Raw genomic sequence first — 21,724 nt, 5'->3', positions numbered from 1 at the left:
ATAGCTGGACAACTGGAATAGCTCATAGGCAACTTTTTGTCCCGATATTCCTACGGGATACAGACTTACGCGGGTGAAACCGCAGGGCACAGCTAGTGTAAATATAATACTCGAAAGCACATAAAATACACTTCTAAAATTGTACACATCTGTTGATTTAGTCAAAATCGTGTAAATACTTAAATAACTTTAATACATAGTATTTTCTTGTGTTTGATTTTACGAGAGTATTATACATTTAGAAATTAAAAACTTTTTAACGGATTTTAAACGTACTACTACTACTACTGAGATGTATCATCTCAGTCTCCCCGTGACCACGCTCGCTGTAAAGTGTTCGAAACGTCGGGTTAATAATATAATGAATAAATCGCGTTTAAAATCCGTTAAAAAGTTTTTAATTTTTAAACTTTAATACACCAAAAATATCCACTAAAAGATCAAGGAAAGGTATCTTTTAGAGAATGTTCCAGTACATCTCCCCTTCCGTGGCCCACGCTAACTAGTATCGACCTATAACAGGATCAAATATTTATTTGCCCCGTGAATTCGTTCCGAGTGTGCCTGTGTGTTGCCTTTTTAATCAAGGAAAAAAAAAACTTAGCAGCAATGAAATCGCTATGGAAATATATCAATTAGTTATTAGTAATTATTAAATTTACATGGATGTGTAATTGTCTGATGTTATTATGATCAAATTTTATAAAAACTTTTTCATCAATTATGAGCTGCATCATTTGCAATGTTATACCGTTTATATATATAATAACTAGCATTTGCTCGTGGCTTCGCACGCGTTAAATTCGAAGTATTTTAATAGATGTTATAATACACATAATACTTCCTCTTGAATCACTCTATCGATAAAAACCAATCAATATCCGTTGTGTAGTTTAAATGATCAAAGCATACATACAAACAGACACAGACACAGACAAAGACGCGGGAAGCGACGTTGCTTTATACTATGAAATGATTAGATCTGTATATCTTCCATACAGCTTCTATAATATTAGCCCTAAAATTACACGATTCTCACAAGGACATCCAGAAAAAGTAATTTGTATAAATAAAAAACAAACGAAAGAAGCTTTTGACAAAAATGCAATTTAAGAGGTTTCCACATATTTACAAGCAAAATTCCAAAATCCATATTTTTTATTCAGCCCATATTTTTGACCTGAATATTTTTCAGCCAAATTCTATTTAAGCTCTTTCTTTTCAAGCCATATGAGATAACTAAGCTAACACAAAACGCACATCCAGTCATTGCTCAAAGCTTTCCACTTGGTGCATTAACGGAAGTCCTAACTAGGTGTCCTAGGACTCCAAAAGCGTCGGCCAGGTGTCCTGCATGCGCACGCGCTGTCTGAATCACGTAACCAATTATACACGTGGCTCATTTGTTTACTTGCATCAGTGTTTTTGAGCAATTTAATTGCGTTATTTAGTTGTTAAACAGCTTTTTAACACGCTTTTATAAGCTTCACGTGTATACTTATATGAAACCGACTCAACTTTGTAATGTTGTAAAAACTCAAAATGTATTTTGACTTATTTAAAACGAATAGATTTAATTCAAACTTTGTACACTTATCGAGGATATGTAAGCACGTATTTTTTCACATAAGTAAATTATGTTTTATTAAATATGTATAACGTATTCATGTATCAAGAAACGTCCTACCGCACCAATCGCAACAGAGGATCACGAATATCAGTGCGGCAACTGCGTTTCAAAGTCAAATATTTATTTATTTAATAAAACTTCTTATAGAAGCACTTTTGAATCGCCATAAGATTCTACAAAGAGTCGGCAACAAACTTAGTAGTAGCTATTTTCCAATCATATCAAATGCAGCGTATACTTAGCGGCTGCTTCGTGTGACTCTGTTAAATTCTTGTATTATTTAAAAAAAAATAATGTTTGTTTGTTTTCTTTCTTTTTGTGTGATGTGTAATTTTTGTCAAAGTTAATAATTTTTACTTTCTTTAAAATAGTTTCAAATTCAGCCTGTTCAGATGTTAAAATAGACTAAATTAATTCCTAGTCAGTATATAGGTGAAAGTGTAGTATGCTTTTCAACTTTAGCCAAACCTAGAAACAGATTTAGACTGCAGGAACTGATAAGGTTTGGCCATACGTGACGATAAACGTATATGGCTAACTTAAGTACCGTTAGGTCTCAAGTAATGAGCGATTGGCTGTTTCTACTTAGACTTAACTTAGTGATTTAATGTTTTGTTATTAAATAAACGAATGAATAATTTCGCAACGAAAATGATACAATAAGTTAACATCGGATCGGAAATGGATTAGTCATTGTAAATTAGTATTACAGAAACTTTCTCCGCAACTCACTCTGATGTGGGGACCATATTGGCATCGTTATATTATTTAGAAATTAGAGACTTTTTACGATTATATCATTTCAGTAGCTGTAAAGTTTCGAAACTTCAGGTTTAATAATATAATAAAAAGTCGCGTTTAGAATCAGTTGAAAAGTATTTAACATCTAAATCCTAGTCCTACTAATATTACATAATGCGAAAGTTTGTAAGGATGTGTGTGTGTTTGTTGCTCTTCACGCAAAAAATACTGAACCGATTGCAATGAAATTTGGTACGTAGATAGCTGGGCAACTGCAATAATATATAGACAACTTTTTATCTCGATATTCCTACGGGATACGGACTTACGCGGGTAAAACCGCGAGGCGCAGTTAGTGTAAATATAATACTCGCGTAAAACAAAAGCAGTGGCGGCTCAGTGGTGAGAACCTCGAACTTCAAATTCACTGCTTTAAACGGTGAAGGAAAACATCGTGAGGAAACCGGCATGTCTGTGAATCAAAAGTTCGTCGACATGTGACATCTGTCAACCCGCACTTGGCCAGCGTGGCGGATTATGGCCTGAACCCTCATAGGAGGCCTGTGTCCCAGCAGTGGGAACATATATAGACTGATGATGATGATGATGGTGATGATGATGTAAAATAAAACACGAAAAATCACTATTATTACAAATAAACTTATATTGTACCGCATCTCCTAATATGTGGTTAATCGTAAAATTAGAGTCGGCAATATCGACTATGGGCGATTGTGTTTCATGACTCACTAAATCATAGCCGACTTGCTAAATTGTTTAGATATCTCGGTTCGGTTGGATATGGTTCAGTAGTTCTATGGGTTTAGTTTAAATTCTAGTTTACTAATGGTTTGAATTTCGGAATAGTATAATATTGAAATATATAGATAACTAGCTGTTGCCCGCAGCTTTGTCGAGCCTGATCCGCCCAGTGGTTTGGCAGTGCGTTGATAGATCACTATGTCAGTCAGTCAGTCACCTTTGAGTTTTATATATATAGAAACAATAATAAATATTTCGAATTTAATTTATTATAGATCTATAGTTAATAATACAAAACTGAAATACATTTTTTTTAGCGTTAGATCATGCATTTTTGAAGGAAGGCTTAAAACATTACGTACGCGGTACGATGTGTATGATGCCGCGGGGCACAGCTAGTATGGTAAATTTGTGTGTTTTTAAATTTTACTTTCCATAGCATTCAAATGCTTTATAAATAAGAAAATTTTAAAGAATATAATTGATTGTGTTTTTATTCTATATTAAATAACTATTATTATAAAATGCGAAAGTTTATAAGCTTGTGTGTGTGTTTGTTACTCTTTCACGCAAAAACTACTGAATCGATTGCAATGAAATTTGGTACGTAGATAGCTGAAAAATTGGAATAACATATAGGCAACTTTTTATCATTACGGGATACGGACGTACGCGGGTGAAACGGCGGGTCGCATCTAGTATTAAATAACTACTAACTATTAAATAGTATATTGTACTATACTATTTTATAATTAGTAATGTAGTATAATAACTAATACTAATTAGTAATGTATTAAATAACTGCTATAAAAAAGTAAAAAGAAACCATCTATAAGTCTATTCGAATAGAATACAAAAGGAATAACACAGCGAACGTGAAAATTCCGAGCAGTTATAATCCAGTTGTGTCCGATTTTCACACGTCACGTCACGTCACGTCACGTACGTTTTTGACGGACGATATTTCATACGGATCTCGCATCCTAACACCGATGAAATTCTTTGCGATTTTTTGGAGACTCACATCTTTGGTTTATCAGTCTTTAGGTTTTGATGTTAAACAGATAAAATATGATTTCTCAGATTTAGGCATAGCCAATATAGAAAATAAATTAAAAAAAACTTACCTACTAAACAATATGATAAACATTACATCGAACTTACAAAAAATTAAACGTTATTTATGTTTTCAAAAAGCAACTCAATTTTTGGATGTGATTTATTTAAACAGGTAGCTCAGATTGCATCCTACTAATATTATAAATGCGAAAGTTTGCCTGGATGGATGTATGTTCATTTTGTTACTCTTTCACGCAAAAACTACTGAAACGATTGCAACGAAATTTGGTACATAGATAGCTGGACAAGTGGAATAACACATAGGCAACTTTTCCCGATATTCCTATGGTCTGTATAGACTTACGCGGGTGAAACCGCGGGGTGTAGCTAATATATTATATATATCTAAACTAATATTATAAAGCTGAAGAGTTTGTTTTTTTGTTTGAACGCACTAATCTCAAGAACTACTAGTCCGATTTGAAAAATAATTTCAGTGTTACATAGCCCATCTATTGAGCTATAAGCTATATATGTACCACGGACGAAGCCGGGCGGACCACTAGTAATTACTAACCCGACACGAAACATTTAATACCAAAACTCCATAAAACCTTTCACCATATATTCAATTCACCCGACAAAATTCGGTAAAAGCAATAAATATTAAAGGTTATTAATTTAATGGCTTTATTCCATAACAAAACAATCGCCACGTCTATCAGCACCAGTCTGCAATTATGTCATAAATAATTCAATACACAAGCACGGCACACCTCGTGTAAACAGTGTGGACAAACACCCCCCGGTGTGGTGGTGGAATCTTGAATAGCCGTAAAAAGGGTCATAGGTTCGATGTAGTTGTAATTATTAAAGCAGAGACTGTTCGAGAGAATTTTGTGATATATGAATGTTTGGACGCTCGCCCCGGCTCCGCCCGGATATATAGTCCTGTTTTATCCCAAGGGAACATTTAATCGAGGTAAAAAGTATCCTATCACCCAAGTCAGTTCATACCCTGTTTGTATACAGCAGTTTCAGCGTGATTGACGGACAAACATCCAAAAAAAACAAACTTTCACATTTAAAATATTAGCGTGAAGTGTGATACTCTATTGAATTTAAACTAGCTGTGCCCCGCGGCTTCTTTCACATAGTACGTGCTGCTATATACCCTATAGCCTTTGTCACAAATGGACTATCTAACTCTAAAATAATTTTTCAGCCCGTACCAAGACATTTTAGTTGTTCTTATAATTAGCGCATTCAAACAAACACTCTTAAGCTTTTTATACTAGCTTTCCGGCCCCGCTTCGCCCGTGGTAAATGTACAGCGTATAGCACTCAGGCATCATGTAGCTACCCAACGGTGAAAGAACTTTAGTAATCGCCCCATTATTTTCTGATATAAGCGTGTTCAAACAAACAATCACACAAACGCTTCTATATAGTATTAATTCAATTATAGATTAGTATGTTATATATAAAACTATGTTAGGTTGTATGACCCTCTTTCATGCACGATACTTGGAGAGGCGGAAAATAGTACATATACAGGATACCAAATTTTCTGTAACGAACTAGCTGGATGCATGTCCTAATACACTTACTCAATTTTTGTGTATAAGTAAGTACATACAGGTAAGTAATAAGGAATTCCCGCCATAAATACTTAAAACGCAGATATATATAAGGAAGCGTTATGTATGTTTGTTTTTGTTTTATGCAAAACGGCTGATTTTATCATCAACTTAGCAGAGATTATCACATAAGCCTAAAATACATGTCCCATGCATTGAGCAGAGAATGGAAATGCTTGAACTGAAAATAAATAAAATGAATTTAAAAAAAAACTAAAAAATCCGCACTCTTTGACGATAGAACCAATCAAATTGTCGCACTTGCTCTTATACAGGAATATCGGGATAAAAAGTTGCCTATATGTTATTCCAGTTGTCCAGCTGTCTACGTACCAAATTTCATCGCAACCGGTTCAGTAGATTTTGCGTGAAAGAGCAACACACACATCCTAACAAACTTTCACATTTATAATATTAGTAGGATAGATATAAATCAATTATTTAATCCTGTCGATCCTATCAGGATAGTAAGAAAAAAATACAAAATTATTGTATCGTCACCGATCCTTGATAAGTGTACAAAGTCTGAATTAAATCTGACCGTATAAAGTGAATCAAAATCCAGTCTAAAAGTCGGAACATACAAACAGCTGTGAAGCTTTTAAAAGCATGAAAAAAATGATTCACCCATGTCAAACTGTGCAAAAATCTAGTCTAGATAATTCACTAAATTTACTATATGTTTTAGTAATACATAGTAAGATGACTAACTCACACGTGCACAAATATACACCCACACACACCTAAAAAACGCATAAACCTGTATTAGATCGATTTATCACATCCGTGGATCCGCGAAAAACAAAACATCGTAGTACGCTATGATTAAGACGCAAATAAAACACAATAGATTTATTATTGTAAGTGAATTATCAACACCGGGCAAAGTGTAACACCCGAACCTTTGTAACTCGATTTAATTTTGCTGCTATCGAGTATTGTTCGAGATTTTTTCATTACATCATTTTTCATTCATTATCAGCCCATATATATTCCCAAAGCTGGGACACAGGCCTCCTATGAGGGTTCTGGCCATAAACCACCACGCTGGCCAAGTGCGGGTTGGCAGATGTCACATGTCGTCAAACTTTTGATTCTTGGACATGCCGGTTTCCTCACGATGCTTTCCCTCACCGTTTTAAGCAGTGGTGATGTTATTTACTTGTGCAGATAAATTGAAAAAATCAATTTATTTGCTGCACGCTCGCCCGGTCTCGAACCCCGACTATCGATTTTGAAGTCCGAGGTTTTCACCACTGAGCCACCACTACAATAACGAGTATTGTACGAGATTTAATAACTGATAATATGATTCAATCAACTCTGATAAACAAGGAAAAGATTTGGTCAGTTTGTAACAATTAATGAAACTCAGTGAAGTGATGTAATTTACCTTAGTATAGACATTTTATCTTGTATCCTCATCCTTCCCTGTCCATTCCTATATTGCCGCAGAATGCATTCCATGTTTTTTACCTCTCAAAATCAGGTAATGCCTTTGCAGAGCCCTACCTATGCAGATGCTATTTACGTGTTGCAAACACGTCAATTCGTTTTGAACCCGACAACCCACGGTAGGGGCGGTAGAAAATTTTACAAACAAGACTTCTACGCAGTAAGTTCAATTCCCATTATCCTGGAGTAAAGATAAACACGCAATAACGTATCAGCGTAAACTATCTTTGTTTCCATTGTATTCTAGAAATAAATAGTATGTTATTTATAGTTTTACTATCTCCGTTTATTAATGAATTGGTAAACATTTTTATACTACACTAACAGTTCGCCCGGCTTCGCCCGTTCGTATACAATCTATAGCATCATGAACACCTCCAGCGGTGAAATTTGCAAAGTCACACCAGTATTTCCTGAGATAAGCGTTCAAACAAACAACACTATAACAATTATTTTGTCTAAGCACTACGCATGTGAAGTATGAAACCATCTGTTATAATGAATGAGTTTCTTTTTAGTTTAAAAGGGTATGTAACTTTTTAAAATGACTATCATTTTAAAAAGTTACATACAAACATACATATCCACATGAAGGCAAAGCTAAAAAAACGTGTTAAATATGCAGAGGTTTATCGGTTTAGGTTTAGGATATGTAACTAACTGATTGTTGCCCGCAGCTCTACCTGCGCGGTCATAATAAACGTCTTGAGAATTTATCAAAATCCTTTCTTAGCGAATGTCTACGTTATAACATCTATCTGCACGCCAAATTTCAGCCTGATCCGTCCAGTGGTTTGGGCTGCGCGTTGATATCAGTCAGTCACCTTAGAGTTATTATTTTTTATTGCACTTTACTGAGAAACTATGACACATTCAATTTCGTTCTAATCAAATACAGCGTTTATTAACTGTGTCCATATGTATTATTAACACGATTTTATCCTTCAAAAATTTAAAGTTTGGCAATGTAGGCAAAAAAGTTCACTACATAATTTCAGTATATTCTTTTGGTAGTAATTAACATTACAAACAACACATTAAAATTGGTTTCGATACCGGCTTATGAATGCTATAGGTTTGTGATAAAATAAATAGAGTGGTACAGATATGCACTTTCGTACTAATCATTGATTGAAACACAGCACTAGTCACATGGTTGCTGTTCAAATTTTATAAATCAGTCATTAAAAAAGCACTCAGAAGAAAAAACTCCATTTTATTAAATTTCATTATAACTGAAAATGTTTTAAGAATCCACATAAAAGCATTAAGTAATCTCGCTTTGAGCCGAAGCCAAATTAAAATCAATCGGAAAATGCGCGGGAAAATGTTTAAAAATAATACGTGAAAGGTTGTAAAATCGTCAAAGCGCGACCAGCCCAACGTGAACTCCACTCTCCCTTCATTATCTCAATTCGCAAAGGCCTCAAGAGGGTTGAGGGGTCAAGTTATGTTGGATATCAGTTTTCAACTGCTAAACCCAGGCTGTAATGCACTAATGAAGTGAAAATTTTTCAAACCGTATATATGAAGCGGTTTTGAGTGGAAAATCCGTAGTTTTGCAATAAATCGCTTAGCAAAAGAGGTTTTAGTTAGGAACTAATCTGGTTCTATCAATCTATTTTATAGTCATTAGTCCACCGATAACTCATAAATATAACTACATCACACATAACTATGTATGCAACAAAAACCCGGAAAAACGCGATAGACATACCTACATATAAATAAATTGGCAGGGTATACTGCAGCCCACGTTTTTATTTTGAAAAAATTATGAAAAGAAATTTAGCCCTTGGTATAAAATGATCTTTTTTAGTCAGTTTTTATTACATTTTAGACAAAAACAAATAATAAAACTTATATAAACTGCACTCATTTTCTACCGTCTATCAGTATTTATTTCTTTCAAAGCGTCTGTCCCCACAAAACATTTCGAGAGAGATTTAAAAATTCACCAATAAATTCACAATATTCATAACAAATACACGTTCCGTTTGTCCATTGCAAACATTTGACAAGCACATCATATGGTATGTGTAATTGAAATTCAGTTTGTTCACTCTCAAATAAGATTAGGTCAATAAAAACCGGTCAAGTGGGTCTGTAGGGGAAAAAATAAGATTTTGCCGCCCGTAAGGTAAATACAGTGACTTTTAACGGGTTAAAAGGTTGATTTATTGATTGAGACTTAAATAACATTAGAATTAATTAAGTTTACTATTAATTAATGACAATAACTATTTTTTTGTCTCTCTGAATGCTTAAATATTGACTGATCTAATTGATGTAATAGATATTAACATCTGTAACTATCGTCTCATTGAAATCATCCCTCGTGACTCACAATAAATTTATATAAGTTACAAATAAATCAATATATAAATGTTTATTGAAGGAATCCCTTTAGCATAGAGTATTTCGTTGAACTCTGCAAGACTTCTACACTTGTAAACGTTAATAAAACAACAGTTATAATTGTGATATTTGTTACATTATATAACTGAAAAGTTTGTTAAACAACACTAGTTTCGTTTATAAGACTCCCTTTAAATCAAACCTCCGCATTTATTTTCATTACTAGACATACAATCAAAATACATTACGAAGCCTAGATCTTGCCTCAATGCTGTAGTTCTAGGACTTAACTGAACACTGAACTAAGCACTTTCCAGTTGTGACAGGTATTCTCAATTACCCCGCGTCTGATTAAATGCAGGATTATATCTGTGATGAGATTGTAATTAAATATAATGGTGTAGGTTTTTATTTTAATACTTATGCAGTAGAATATGCTAAAATAATATTGAAGAATATACTAAATATGAAAAAAGAAGTTATATTTTTATACCGAAAAAAATTTCGTCTTTTGCATTTAGCTGGCTAGTAGTTTTATATTGTATGTTTATATTGTGTTAAGTATAAACACAGTGAGTTTATATGTAAACTGTTTTTATAAGCATTCCGAGCTCCTCTTGACGTCGGGAATAAAGGAATGGAAGGGTGAGGAAAAGGATACAGTAGCAAGCCACTATTTCACGCCGATCTTTTGTGGGGACTGTATTAACTTAATTCGTGCTGAAGCATACGCGAATTAACTCTGTCCTATGTCCTGTCTGTCTCTGTCTTAACACACTTTACCTTTGTACAGTATTTATGCAATATATCTGTTAACATTATCACAATATAACAGAATCTCAAGTAACAAAGCTAATCCCCAACACTTCTATTAATTTTACACCTCATATATTATTCAGATGGTTTATGAACAATTTTGACGTGTTCACAGGGTATGGAGGGAATATTAATGATTCGCTAAATGCTACCTCTGTTAGACGTTCTCTAGTTTGATAGCGTGACATTGTGTGTTGTGATTTGACTGTTATTAGAAGTAGATATTATGAAGTTGGTTGTTAATGTCGGGTTTTTGAGTTCTATGAAATTTAGGCGCGATTTTTCAATCCTACAACTTGCTTTGTTAATATAATAAAGTATAACACAATAATATTGAAATGCCACCTATAAAATATGAAGAGACGGGCAATTAGGTGATGCTTTCTAAACGGCTGTTCAATACGGTATTCGACTAATCAATTATAACCATTGATTGAAAAATCAGCCCTTAAACAAATAAACTAGATATTTCTTATTCGATTTCAGATTAAATACGGTATTTTCAATGTCGAATAGATCCAAAAAGCAAGTTTGCTCGAGAAATCGGTCCAAATCTTAATTATTATCTACCTCCTTTGTGCCCAGAGGTGTGACACGACCAGACTATATGATATCGGGGTAAATAGATTGTATATAATACATTGGAGCGGGTCAAAGCTATTTCTCCATACTAATTGTTCTTGCAGACAAAGGCATTCCGATGTAAACCATATTGTTTTACGCATCCCGTATCTAGTCCCAAGAGTGGCTATAAATTAAGTTAACAGCGGTCACGATTTCGGAAATTTTGTTGCAATTTTTAGACCTATTTTTGTGTATTTTTATTAACATTTTAGGATCTAGAGGAAGTCTTATCTTCTATGATGATTATCTGAGGTGTTTTATGTTTATCAGTATATATAATAGCGATGTTTTGCTTTGCAAAAGAAAGCGTCCAATGATAAGTTTAAGATACGCGTATGCAAGTTCTAATAGAAATATGGCGGGGGCGGGAATATAAATAATCTCACTAATTTATGACTTACTATGATTAACTACAACTATACTTTTACTACTACAACTTTCTTTAGTAAGAATTAAACGTACTATTTAATTTAAATAAAAAAAATAAACAAGTTATGTACATTTACCGTTTAACAGAATACTCTCAGAACCAGAATGAACCACCCATCAAAAATCTCCCACAAAATAAAATATCATATCTAATATTATCGCTATCTCTCACCACGTAAACCGCATCAATACGGGTTCATTATCATTTCATGGCATGTGTCGGCATGAATATTTCTCTTTGATTAATTTGTGTGACGCGTGTACAGTAATGTACAGAACCAGCTTTATTAGCGTCACCACGTAATTCAGTGACGCTTCGGGTGACGCACCTGTTTGGTGACGATGTCGCTCAGACTGGATACTGGTCCGTGGGGACATGGGACGTCTGCTACGTTGTTTTTGGGTTGTTCTATATAGGAGAACGATTTGGTAAATGTGAATAGGTTTAAAATGTTTAAAGAGCTTTTGAGGTTTCCAGGCTATTATGATTCAGAGGTCTGAAGAGTATGTTATGGCTATTTATTCTAGACCTTTTCGTCTATTATAACATCTTGTTAAAGTTGTTGAGTTTACCGTACCGTGATATGGTTAGCAGCAAAAGATTTTTATATGTGAAAATTAGTAGTGTCATAAAACAATCAACCGTTTCTTTTTCTTTACCTTTCCCAGTCCATTCTTTCTTTCCAGTTGTTAATCTTTTCCGCATTTTTTTTTCATGGGCGATGGTGATCGCTTACCCTTATGTGAACCACCATCTCAAAAAGTAAACATTTACCCTGATCATATAAATCCTCCTTCCAAAAATCCTTGACCGCCTCCTTGGTACAGTGGTTAACGCGTGAGCGTAGAACCGAGGGGTCCTGGGTTCAATTACCGGTGGGGACGCACAAAAAAAAATGTCTCGGTCTGGCAGGACACAGAAGGCTGATCACCTACTTGTAAAGTAAAGAAAATCGATCAGTGAAACAGATGTACATCATCTGCCCCATACCCCACTAGGGGACACGGGACTTCACTTATATAAATCCTAATTATATTAAGGAGAATCACAAGTATAAAGTCAAAATTATTTGAATCATACTTTTAAATTATGATATTGGAAGGTGTTTCTGCTGTAACGCCCAGGATAAGAAAATACTGTTAAACCGTCCCAATCACTCATCCACCATCTAGATTGGCTTCGCGCTTCACACATACCCAAATTTCACGCAGCGGCTCACCGTAAAACAATTTCATCCCGAAAATTCGGCCATGACACGCCATAACACGGTATCATTTGTCATTATTATAGCGCCGTTTCCAGCCCTTCACGTATAATGTTTACGTAGCAACCATCTGTCGGAAAAACGCGGGTAATGGCCCCGTGATGAGGTAATGAAATTGATATGTAATGTGATGCTGTATGTTTATTTAATCTAGCCAACGGTGGTTTTGATTTCCCCCTTATTCGGAGGTTGGACAAATTGTACAAATTAGATGGCTTTTAACCGGCGTTCGAGAAAGCGAAGGTTCTCATTTCGATCTCTATTTTTCGAATGGCTACATAAAAGGTGGTTATTTCTTGGCTTCGTTACCGCAGAGCTTTCGACTAATAGAAACAATTTTTGTATGACCTTTAAGACATGTAACATTATTTTGATTGATTTTATATATAATAAAATGCGTTTTAAATCTGTCTTTCTTTTCTTTCTAAATGTCCACTAGCGTATATCAAACACAAGAAAAAACTCTCCTCCTGCAAAGCTTCATATCATATTTCGATTAAAATATGCAATTGTGTATGTGTGGCTTCAATTCTATTATCTTAACATTTTTTGGAACCTCCATTAACCACCATTGTACTTAATGATTACTTAGGGCTCCACAACTCAAAATGCTGTACCTAAAGCTGACTCCATACTCCAGACAGCTCAAAGCACGTACCAAAACAACCTCCGAATTAATGACTCGCTCCCCAAAATCTTAAAATTTCAAGGTCTACCCTTTGGTAATTAAAAATTCCCTCCTTTTTTTCATTACTAAGCAGGCACGGTGCAATCCGCACGTAAGTGTGCACTCGTTTACAAGTTAAATCGTCGAGGGAGCGGTCTGGGTAATTAATTGGGGAGCCAGGAAATTCCGGGACAAACACTACTGTCGCGTGGGTCAACGAAAACGAGGTGTGGATGTGGCATTTATATTTATTTTGATTTTACGAAGGGCATAGATGCGGTCTGAATTTTTTTTTTAAGTATTATGATTTTCAAACGTATGAAGAATAAATAGCCGTCGAGTTCTCTTTTCTTTTTGATTTTAATTATTCGTCTCAGTTTCTTAAGTTTCTTAAGGTCCCCCCACTCCTTATTATATGAAACAGAACGGAAAAATTATTATCGAAATTGGTGCAGCAGTCGCGTGATGCTATGACTAAGTAAATACGGAGGGCCCTTTCCTTTTCCTCGCCCTTCCCAGTCCATCTTTTCCTTATCCTTTTCCCTTAAAAGAGGCAGAAATCTGCGAACGTTCATGACCGGTGGTGATCACTTACCATCAGTCGACCCACCAATTGCCCGCTTATGAAATTGTGGGTTCATTTTTATATATTCTACATTATTATATAAACTATCATAACAATACATAATTTCCCGAAAGACTGGAATCTTCAATGTAAATCTCCCTATCCATTCCTCGCCATACTCTCTTGATGTCTCGAGTAAGCACTGAGGTAGTTGAGCGCCTCCCTTGTACCTACCTAGTAGCTACATACACTGCAAACCATATTAGCTGCAACCTTAATTTATTGTCAACTCGACTGCGCGTAATTGCATGTTTTGTTTGTAATAATTTGATTGCGCTTGCTTTGATTTCGTCGAACAAGTTGCACGGACAACTTGATCAGCATTCGGAATGTCCCGTGGACATAAGGGTGGGTAGTTGGATATTTTTTTTGTTATTAGTGGGATTGCTTATTAACCGACTTCAAAAAAGAAGGTTTTCGATTAGATTGTGTTTTCGTGTTCGTTACTTCGTAGCTTCTCACTGGATGAACCGATTTTGATGATTCCTTATTTGAAAGCTGGTGCCTCCCGTGTTATCCCATTTAGTCTAGATCTGATAATTTGAATGCTTAATTCTTAGTTTCATAACATTGAAATGCATTATAAATGAGAAATTTTGAAAGACGAATCCCGACTCGAATCTAATCCCACCCCGTGATCGAATTTTTTCTATTCTTTCAAAATATCTCAATTTGAAGCCTGTTTAGTTTTTTTTCTTATACTTATTAGCAGTAAGGTCGCCTTTTGTCTTTGCTTTAATAATATTATTTTGTATTTTTTTTAAGTATAGTAAAGTATTTCAAATTAAATTAAATCAATGCGGAGCTTTGTGAGAAAAATTGTATGCCGGCTAAGAACTCAATTATTATTAAAACATAAAGAAAATTTCAAAAAAAAAATTATTTTTTCACGCAAAAAATAAGCCTCTTAAATTTTGTGGGAGTATTTAGTAATATTGTAACATTTCATGAAAGAAAAGTTCAACGCACTCATTTACCTAAGAAATATTTTTATATTTAATACCATTATAAAATCACAGTTTTCATAATTTCTATAATAGAATAATAGCAGATAAAATTAAACTGAACCTGAAAGAGTTTCATTCAATCCTATGAAACACTATAAATGCCATTTAGTTTAACATTTCCCAATATTAAACAATCGTTCTCTTATTATAACGATTTAATACAAAACCGAATGAAAATGTTTGTTATTTATGCTACCCACATGATCTATCTACCCTGACAATTGAAGAAATATAAATAACTAGCTGCGCCCCGCGGTTTCACCCGCGTAAGTCCGTATCCCGTAGGAATATCGGGATAAAAAGTTGCCTATATATTATTCCAGTTGTCCAGCTATCTACGTACCAAATTACATTGCAATCGGTTCAGTAGTTTTTACGTGAAAGAGCAACAAACACACACACATCCTTATAAACTTTCGCATTTAAAATTTATTATTTTATTATTTTTTTTTTTTTTATAGTTATAAAGTTGTCGTTGTCTTAAAGTTTTATAATGCTATTTAATAAAACGTTAGATCTCATCTCTTTTTTGTGTCAAAGCGAGCATCTGAGCTGGTGGTACGCTGGATGGTTAGCGATCACCATGGCCCATAAACCTTTGCAGGGGCAGTGCCTGTGCAAATGTGCTGTCCACTTTTTAGGAGTAAGGTATAAGGAAATTATTGAGGACAGGAAATAAGGAATAGACTTAAACCGGTGAAGAAAAGAAAACAGGACTCCATCTTCTTGATTGTAAAGTATTAACAGTTATAGAGTCTAAACGCATGATTTGTGATTCCCGTTCCTTCAAACACATCGTTATCCAATTCCCTTTTTAAATATGAACGTCGTACAATGATTAAAATTATTAATTTCCAAAATACAAAGCGACGACAATGAAGTACGATCACAAGAAAATCTGATTATTCCGATTACGTTTTCATTTGGCTGCGAGTGAATTTCATTAGCCATCCCCTTAGTCGGCTTAAGCGATATCTTGGCTTTAAAAGTGTACATTAATTGTGAATTAGTGCAGTCCACAAAACAGCCATTTGTTTGGTAACTTGTTGTGTAGATTTACTGCAAGAAGTTTGCGTTGCAAGTGGACGGAAATAGAAGCTCTATCGGTTTATTTCTGGAGTTAATTAATTATCAGATCATGGAGCTCCTTAAATTAGTTTGTTGGTATTAGTTTAATTTACTGTATTTGTTCTGTAATTGTTTATTTATATTATAACGATGCACAGTCATAATAAAACCACGAAATTAAGATAAACATTAATTATTTATTTTCTATTTAAAACTTACAAATAGTGATATCACAGATTATGTTAAAAGATTTTATACTAGTTACTAAGCGTACACTGTACAACCACTTACAAAATACGATTACCCAATTTTTTAAATTAAAATTCCATATTTACTGCTGTGATATGTATATGTAAGTATATAAAAACTCACCCCCTATTGGCATTTCCGAACTTCTTAAACAGTTTCAATAAGAAAAAACCGCATCGTCAGCTCTATCTGATCTCGAAAGTTCCAAAGTGTTTCAATCTATCATATCAGTAAGTCGAAGTTATCGCTTGGCAACTTGCTATATTCAAAAAAGGTTTAGCAAATAAAATTTCACCTCACGACTACACTGTCGAACTTTCTCGAACTTTCTTTAGGAACATCTGCTAAAGACTTGGAGTTTCAGCTATTTGGAATGGATGTAATGTTATGTAATCTTTATATTGCCGCCACGTTGGCCAAGTGTGTGTTGGTTGGTGTCACATGTTGTCGAGCTTTTGATTCTTGGACACGCATTTGTCCTCGATGTTTTCCTTCACCGATTGAGCAGTGGTAATTTGGATTATATGTAGATAACTTAAATGTCAATTTAACTTCTCGTACGCCATTCCGGTATCGAACTACTTCCTATTGAAGTTTGAAGTCGTAACTGCTAAGCTCTTTCGCGATTAGTAGATTGTATGTAGAATGTCAAAATTGCACTTAAAATGATTTAGTCTTTTAGTGGGTAAGAATCACGCCTTCTTAGTTTCACTTGTATGTTTTTAACTGACTCTTTAAAACTCGATTTTGGCCCACTTTAATCAGATTTAATTGAAACTTTGTACACTTATCAAGGACACTATGTCCTTGAGTACTATACAACTAAAATTTATAAAATTACTTTTAGTTACAGGAATAAAAAAAAAAATTTCCAGGTCAGGTTAAAATAATAATGGCATTTAAAAAAACTTTAACGACTTTCTTTAAATATTTACACGCATACAAAACATTTTTTTCTTTAAAAATCCTTTTGTTGATTTATTAAAGTCAGGCCTAACCGTTTCCATTTTTTGTAAATTCATTGCTGGATGTATTTACCCCACAGATTTAGATCTTATTGCAAGAACGGTAAGAGTTACAATTGCGCATGCGTTAATACATAGTAAAACAATTTTTTTGTTTCGCAAAAACTTAGCTCGTGGCAGGTAGTTCCGAGAACATATGAGACTTTTCTTAGAATTTTTGTAGTCTGCATTATTATTAAATTATGATATAAATAAAACATAACGAATGTTTTGATACTACTATATATAAAATATGACGTTTGTCTACTCTTTTATGGTGTATTCTAAACTACAACAATTAATAGTGGCTGTGTTTCATGCTATATTTAATTTATTTATCATCAAATGAAATTTATGATAATTACAACAAGTATGTAATAGTTACTATATCGTAGGCCAGCAAAAAAAATTGCAAAATATGCATTCTAAGACCAAATTCCAGTACCGAGAAAAATATATCAAAAATTGTATATTCAAACGTGTAACCTCATACTGTTTTATATATACATATAGAAATTAAAGACTTAGACGAATTAAAATGCGATTTATTCATTACCTACATTACATACCACGGGGAGACTGTTATATTACATGTTATTTTGTGTAATTTCAAATCGTATCATTTTTAGTTTGGGTGCTTCTTAAATTGATATAAAGTTTCCAAATATGACCTCATCAATCTACATTGAAAAAAATGCGTATTATCTATGGTATATAGAGGTCATTTTAATACGATCACCATGGAGTCTATGTCAGTCATTTTTCTTAAGAAGTGCTTGAATGACCATCTTGATTGAAATGAATATCTTTTCTTTTGTTGTTAAACAAATTGAAATATTCATTTCTCAGAAGTATTGATGATGTACCAACGTTTTTGGTTATATAATATCGAACCATACTAATATTATGCTAGTTAATTGTATCAAAGGTTACTGACTTTGAAAATTCCTTTAATATAAGAAAGTTTTATTGTTTCAGAGGGCCACAAAAACCTACACAGACCCTACCTATGTAGGTTTTTACTACATGGTATCAAAATATATATAGCTCAAAGGACTGACATAGCGATTTATTAACGCACAGCCCAAACCACTGGACGGATCGGGCTGAAATTTGGCGTGCAGATAGACGTTATGATGTAGGCATCCGCTAAGAAAGGAGTTTGAGGAATTCTACCCCCCAGAAGATAAAACAAGGGAAAAAAGTTTGTAACATGAAAATTTATTAAGACCGCGCGGGCGAAGCTGCGGACAACAGCTAGTGTAATATAAAGTCCTGTGATGTTGAGTTATATAGTTCTTTCATATTAATTCATCAACCATCCATGCAGACTTAGGCTGGGATCTTAGTCTGGTTTAGGAATCACGCTGCGCAAGCTATCAGCGTGCGGCGTGGCTCTAAAACCAATCTTAGACGTTTCTATATTTTTCCACAGGGAATCGAACCTTGAATCTTTATTAAACTTAAACGCTGCACCCAGAAAGTAACTCTGTATTATATTTCGCCACGTGTGCAATATTAAGGTCATTCACTCATACCCATTGAAGGGGTCCATTGAAATATATACAATAAACCTTAAATGCAACTTTGTTTTCAAATAGGTCAAAGTACGCAATAGGTTATGGTCACAAAAGGGTTATAGTACATGGTTGAGGAACGTGTTTTGGCGGCCATTTTGGTTTAGTGGTTAGGGTAAAGGTGACTGTAGGAAAAAGGTTGATTTTTAAAGACATTTTTTGGATACATATTTGGATTATTTGCGTGTTTGTCTGACATCCGTTTCGATAGTTTATAGAAATTGATCTCTACTTTTTGTCGAAATGAAATTTAGAGATTTAAGTTATTTTTTTAAACTTATATTTAAAAAAAGTATAAATTTAAATACATATACAATGTGCGCCCATCGAGGTATATTTGTATGATAAATATCATACATTCTAATAAGCTGTTCCAGCGTGTCTAGATACTAGCTGCGCCCAGCGGTTTCACCCGCGTAAGTCCGTATCCCGTAGGAATATTGGGATAAAAGTTGCATATATTTTATTCCATTTGTCCAGCTGTCTACGTACCAAATTTCATTGCAATCGGTTCAGTAGTCTTTGCGTGAAAGAGCAACAATACACACACATCGTTACAAACTTTCGCATTTATAATATTAGTAGGATAGTAGGAACTACGATTAAAGCTAAAGCACTAAACTCACATATATCTCAATAGTTCCTCTTTTGATAGATTCTTTAAGCAGTTATAAAGCTCTATTCTAAACTTCGATACGCGAAGTAGTTAACACTATCGAGAATATCATTATTAATCTATCAATTATTCATCGTTCAATAACCAGTAGGTATCGTTTAATGTTTGTCCCGTATTCCAGCCCTACTTTACTATCAATACAAAAATAGATGTGTTTCTGAGGTCTATCCGTATATAAAACTAGCTTTTCAGCCTAATATTTGAAGACCCCAGGGTTATTCTCATATGATTCCTGTTCACGTAGAATTTAAGGAATAGAAACTATCCTGTGTCCTTCCTCGTGTCTCAAACTATCATTGTACCAAATTTCATTCTAATCGTTTCAGCGGTTCTTGAGTTATAGATGGCGTGACTAACACAACTTTTAATTGTAGATTTTCTGAGTTCAGCCATTTTAGAGACAACATTACGTACAAACACTCACTCAAGATAATAAAAATTTAAGTACAAAATACATTGAACACTACAGAGTTCTGAAAACAGTTTTTTTAGCATTGCATTGTATGTAAAAAAAACTATACGTAACGTATTATATAAAAGCCAGACTATTCATTGGGAAGTGTATGAACCTTCTATGAGTATTATTTCAGACAAACAGAATTACAGGTAGATTTTTTATAAAAACAGCTGCTTACAATTTAGAATCTTATTGCCTTGAAAATAAGTATGACATTTCCCACAGTAGCTATTTGTGGTAAATATTTGACGATCCTTTACACTCGACTTTGCTCCTGTGGAGAGTTACTTAACGTGTTCCGTATAACAAACTAGCTTTAGCACGAGGCTCCACTCAGGCGGCATCCGTAGTTATCCAAACTATAGTCTATCTATGTAGCAAAATTAATTCAAATCTTATCAGCTGTTTTTACGTAAAAGAGTAACAAACACACTTTCTTAATTCACGTTTATCATATTATTTTACTTATAAGTCAGGAAAGGATTATATAAATTGGTTTCAATTATTCTTAATAACTCAAAAACTATTTTTATGGTTTTTAGGTAGAATAAAACTTGTAATATAATTTGTATCGTTAGTCTTCACTAATATTATAAAGAGAAAGATTTAAAACATTTTCTATGTCTGCATCGTTATCAGGCAAAAACCACTAGGTCGATTAAAAAACATGTTACACCATTAGAAAGGTGCGACTCCACAAGTGGCTTTATATGCAGCACGGGCGAAATATCTAACTAAACAAGTTAATAGAAACATAGGACATAATAACGTTTTATAATATAAACGAACTGTAAAAGAAATTTTCTTAAAAAACACGAACCAAATACTCCAATCTATCAAGTCGGTTAACACTATTTATCGTCTAACATCCCGAACTACTCGTTTCAACAAAAAACCACCTCAACCGACCTTGAAGTCATGTGGGCGAACAGCTGATGTTACCTGATATGCTTGCGTGTGTGCGTGACACCGTGTCGACACACGCATTGTGGTGTGCGTGTGAAGGTTGAATAATTACCGTCCTTTGACTGAAATGTTCTATTCCTGGAGGAAATAATAAAATCAAACTCGACTTGCTTAAGCAGTGAGACCTCTTTGGGAATAGTTTTCATTTCTGAATAGATGAATTTATTATTATTATTTCGTTGTACGTTTCGGAAAGGTTTTACAGAGAAGAGTCATAGGTAATCCATCTTAATGGATGTCTAATGACCTTAACTCTTTTAAATGAAGTGTAAAAATAAATTCAATAAGGCATTAGAATTTTTTAAAGAATATAAAAATTGATCACGAGGCGGGATTCGAACCCGCGTCTTTTTGCTGAAGCAACGCCTATCCTTTCGGCCATCCACGATTTTTTATTATTTAAAAATGTCACATTTATGAAGCATTTCAATGTTATAAAACTAGAAATAAAATTAAAGAAAGCATATTAATTAAAACTCAGATGGTTGAGTTTTGAATAAAAAAGCAGAAGTGTGAAAAATCACATTAATATTTACTTAACAGGAAATAAAATCTTCTGGGGTGATGATTATAAGTTTCGTCAAATACATTTCCTTGGCCTGTTTATAAGATTCATTTATTCATTTCATTTATCAAAGGAACTAGATTT

Source organism: Zerene cesonia, chromosome 14 (genome assembly GCF_012273895.1).
Source record: "Zerene cesonia ecotype Mississippi chromosome 14, Zerene_cesonia_1.1, whole genome shotgun sequence".
In the NCBI taxonomy this organism is placed as follows: Eukaryota; Metazoa; Arthropoda; class Insecta; order Lepidoptera; family Pieridae; genus Zerene; species Zerene cesonia.
The sequence above is the reverse complement of the archived record's forward strand: the minus strand, read 5'-3'. Positions refer to the sequence as shown.